This window comes from Physcomitrium patens, chromosome 3 (genome assembly GCF_059467195.1).
Source record: "Physcomitrium patens ecotype Gransden chromosome 3, ASM5946719v1, whole genome shotgun sequence".
Taxonomy (NCBI): Eukaryota; Viridiplantae; Streptophyta; class Bryopsida; order Funariales; family Funariaceae; genus Physcomitrium; species Physcomitrium patens.
This window is the reverse complement of record NC_143412.1, coordinates 12,935,658-12,940,696: the sequence shown is the minus strand read 5'-3', so window position 1 is coordinate 12,940,696 and position 5,039 is coordinate 12,935,658. Positions and strand designations below refer to the sequence as shown.

The 5,039-nt window shown below is 34.8% G+C and overlaps 1 long non-coding RNA gene across 1 annotated transcript; it reads left to right on the top strand.

Annotated features, from left to right (window-relative positions):
- The first annotated feature begins 1,167 nt into the window (after window positions 1-1,167).
- Window positions 1,168-3,052, top strand: LOC149989514 (uncharacterized). Its single transcript, XR_016502126.1, has 2 exons — window positions 1,168-2,266; window positions 2,490-3,052. It is a non-coding gene; the product is annotated as an uncharacterized LOC149989514 (long non-coding RNA).
- Window positions 3,053-5,039: the final 1,987 nt, after the last annotated feature.

The following is a 5,039-nucleotide window of genomic DNA, read 5'->3' as shown; positions in this document are numbered from 1 at the left end:
AGTAATAAGACTTTTAGATTCAATTGTAAGATTAATCTACTTCTTTCAATTATACAACTTTTTGGTATAAACATTCAACTTCAACATGAATTCTTTTATTCATATTGAAATAGTACCTTTGTGGTTGAGATTAGATACACATGATATTTTCTCTTATAAGAAAATTAATAAGCTCAAAAAAATCTACTATATTGTCTTGTATTTTGTATAATATTATTTTATTTTGATATAATAAGAATTAATTAATATATCTTTTGTTATGATAAGCCAAAATACACTCACCTTGTGTTTGATTATTCTAAAAATAGTTTATGTCACTACTATGACTGAAATAATCTTGAAGTTAGAATCTAGTTTTGAAGTGCTTTTAGGTATATTCTTTATTTCTAGTTAGAATTATTGTTCAAGACCAAGTAAATAATACATGGGCTTTAATTAAATATGGTGAAAAGTTTTTAATACAAAGATTATAAAACTTATCAGATTTAATACACGGTTTTGCAAAGACACAGCTTATAAAAATTAATTCATTATTAGTTATTAAGTTTTCATTCCAAAATTTCCTAAAATTTGTTCACAAAGTAGATAAAAGACCCACCAACAACACTCACCAAACGACCTAGATTGAATCATGTTAATAAAATCTAATCCAAAATTGCAAAATTTATCCTCTGCTGCTTGGAAGCACAGCATTTTAAACCACCAAGTACTAATTAGGCTTGTTACCATCCACATAATATACTTACTTTTACGAAAGCAAAACTGTACGAGATTCTCAAATGGAGTGCAAGTACATGGTGATTTGAAGGTGACAACGGTCTTTTAATTACAAAACAAAATTTGACTCGGGATTCTGGATAACTGCCACAACAGTGGGAACACGTTGATGAATGCACCATATGTGTATATGTATCGAACCTCAAAGCACACCAAGGTGCGCAAAAATATTCCCGACTCTGTGCCTGGACGACGACGAGTCTTCGACTCTTCAGATTGATATGGTCGTTGGACTAGGGCTCAGGGGAGAAAGGCAGGTCACGTGATAGCTTTTCCAGTTGGAGAGGTGGGTGCATGTGATTAGGGTTTCGCTCTGCTGGCTGCCGCGTGGAGTCGTGAAAATCCTACATATTGCCCACGCTGCCATGGCTCTTAGCACAGTCACGCACTACTGTCGTCGGTGGGTGTGACGGAGTTGGGAGCTGGCGGGGAGGCGGTGGACTCTCGGATAGCGTCGCATCGGGGACTGATGCGACGATCTCCGTACATCATGCGGGGCCACCGTGGTCTGAGTGGTCGTAGCGAGTGGAATTCGGTTTGGTGCGGGTTGTGAGTGTGGGGTTGAGGGTCGAGTTGTGCGGCCAAGGATGTTTACCTCTACGGGCGTTGGTTGTGGGCGGTGCTGGGACCTTGTTTGACAAGGAGAACCTCCTCAGCATGCCCTCTGCATTTCTGTAACGCTACAATGTAAACTGAGTCTTTCCAGTGGGTGGTACGGCGTTTCAAGTGTAGAGGTTTTTGTTTGTTCTGGTCTGATCGCAGTGTGGTGAGATGGCGAGGCCGTTGATGAGGATGATACTCAGAGTTTGTGATTTCTGTGATGCTCAAGCTATCATCATCTTACGACCGAGGCTCGATGTGTGGGGGGGTGGGGGAGGAGGCAGGCTGGATGAAGATAGAAAACATAGACCTGTTCTGAACGTGGTGTGTTGAATAAACATGCACTACCAACCGACAGTCTTGTTGGGAGACTTTTTGTGGGGTAGCTGGTTTGTGAGCAGTAGAGACGACGGGAGCAGTGTCCTTGGCGGGGCGCTGGTCCAGCATTGCGGAGCGGCCGTGGCATCCATGCGATGTCGTTGTGGCCGTAGAGTCCTTTTTTAACGTCGAAGATCGACTCGTTCACGGGAGGAAGCCTGAGTGCATTCGTGTGCAGAGGATTCGCCAGTGAGCGCGAGGTCGCATATTCCATTGCCCTGGGGAGCAGCGTCGCTGCAGTTACTCTGTGGGACAGACCATGCGACCTGCAGCGAGGATTTTGGTCTTGTAGCGTGGGGGGCGTGCGTAGTGAGGAGGTCGATGATTACAACCGTTCAGAATACCATATTTCGGATCGTAGGCACTTTCGGGTGGTGACGACACCGTTTTGCATGATGGCCTCGTGGACCGAAAGGGGTGTAAGGGGTTGGGTGGGGGAGAGTCAGTGCGTCCTGTACGAGAAGCAGAGGTCCGTGACGGCGCCCATGAGCTGATCTCTCGTCAGTTGCAGGTAGAGCGTAAGCATCAGTTTCAGGTGGTGAGCCAGTGTGTGTTTGATGGCAGTAGGTTCAATCCATGGTGCTAGATTGTTGGATTATGGTTTGTTGGGGTTGTACAATGCGGGCGTGTAGTTGCAAGCCCGCTCCATGTGATGTGGTGGGCACGCCGGCCTGAGGCGGATCCATGCATAGTTGTGAGCCGGGAAGTCATTTGTTGTTTTGATGTATGTGAAGGGGGCGCTTTCGGGCTGCATCAGATCTCGAGGCTTTGGCGTTGACGAGCTAGGGGGATTGCGGAGTTGGTGATGCGAATTATTCACAAATTGATAGCACACGTTGAACTTGTGGAGGTAGCCTACATCACTAATCGGCACCGATTTTGCGATTTTTGTGTATTCGGTTGATCACGTGCTTGGTTCTATGGAATTTTTAATCGGAGTGAATTGACGTCTGTTGAAAAGCGGGGGGCAGCTACATGATGTGGTTTGAGATATATACTTGTGTGTTTGATATTGGTAAAGGTTGAGCTAGGGATAATGTGTTCTCGATGTTTATTTTATTGACCTAATGTGCTATCTGTTGATTCGATTGTTTGGGTATATTTTTATTTTTCTTACTCTATGGTATTATTACTCTTGATGCAATAATTAGAAAAGTATTTACATGGCATTCTGATATGTGCGACTGAAAATGACAGGATGGTAGATTTAGCATTTTTGTGGATGTTAGAGTTAATCCTTCGATTTGTTAGTTGGGCATAAAAATGTCTTCATAATGATAATATATCTTTCATTGTTTTGATTTTGTTTTTCTAGTTTCAGTTGTTGAAATGTGTTTTTTCTCAAAGGCTCCATTGTCTTCTATATATTGTAGTATTATGCTACTTTGAGATAGTGAAAAATTATCAACATAGCTTTTAGTGTGCCATGGCAAAGTACGTATATCTTGTTTTAACTATTTTAGGAATAGTTTAGATTACTATGATTGATAAAATAATCGTCATGTTGGAACCTTGTTTTAAAGAGCTTCTAGGTATATTATTTCTTTTTCGTTTTTAATTTCTTCTAAAATGCCAAAACAGGTTATAAGGAATAGAAATCATGTTATCAAATTAAATTTAATACCTTTTTGATATTTTTTTTGAAGTGTAAATTATTCCTTCTAATATAACAATTAATGGATATAATAGCTTAGTAATATTTTGTGTTATTACATTTTTTTTTTATCTTGGTATTAATACAATCATTGTGGCTTGAAAAATATTATTAATAATTAACTTGACTATTTTGTAACCTTCACTTTTTTTGTAGTTTAACTTAAAATTTTAAATACAAAATGACCAATTCATTGGTATGTGTAAGAATTTTTGTGCAAATTGCATGAAAAAGATAACCTTTTATTTTATATACTACATTTATTTCAAATAGAAAGATTGTAGATAGCAATCTAAGCCTATATTAAGATTATTAAGTTATGTTTAAAAACAATGTAGAGATTATTCAAGAACATTGTATCTGTGAATGATTAATCAATTTTTTAGAAAAAACTTTATCACAATTTGGATCAACTTATAGCTTATTGCAAAATGAAATCGTTAAATTTAAAGTATATATTAATAAGAATTTAGCTTAGAATATCATATGCCATATAAAATTTTCAGCATGTACTTTCATTTTATCAATGAAGGAAAAAAGTGGATCATATTATGTATGAATAGACTATCAAGAGTTTAATAAGTTTATTTTAAGAATAAATAGCATTCATTTTTATTTTCAAAACTTATTCGATTCAATCAAGTAGAGAATTATACAAAATCAATTATAAGATTGATAACAAAGAATTTTTTAAAATTGTAGATGTATTTTAAAAATTATATTATTATTTAGAAGACGTTTTCAATTGATTCATCATATATATGGATCATAAAAAGCTTAAGTATTTTATATCAACAAATGTTTTGAATCATCTTCAAGCCTATTGAAACATGCTTTTGTCTAAATTTGATTTCAAGTTCAATTATCAATGAAAAAAACAACAAGATTTAAATACTATTTGTAGATATTTTTATTTTATACTAAAGAGAAAAAGATGAAGCTTTTGATCAATAAAGAATTACCTTCTTAAAAATATAGCAATTTTATCTTTAAGCAATAAAATTAACATTAATTATTGATTCAACTTTTCTTAAGCAAGTTCATTTGAATATGTCTTTTAATCCTCTTATTCATGATATTAAGAAGAATTCATCCAAGTCTCATAATACTTCTAAGTTTGAATTTAAAAACAATCTATTTTATTTTGAAGGATGCTTATATATTCTATAAGATAAAATATTATTTTACACTCTTCAAGGTTTTCTTGAAAGTCTATCAATAGAATATTTTGGATATAACAAGATCTTTAAGATAGTATCTAGTGATTTTTAGTAGCTTTAAATGTGGAAGATAATTAAAAACTATATACAATCATATGATATTATTTTTAAGATAAAAAAATTCTTATTGTAAATCTTATAGACTTCTTCAACCATTATCTATTTCAAGATAAATATAATCTTATAATTTTATGGATTTTATTATAGAATTGTTAATTTCAAATTCATATGATTCTATATTTGTAATAGTAGATTATTTTATTAAAATGGTATATTTTTTATCATATACAAAATCTATCATATGTATAAAAATATCTAAGCTCTTTTTTTTACAACATCTATTACTATTATGGATTGCTAAAAGATATTATATCAAATAGAATAATACAATTTACATCAAGATTTTGGAA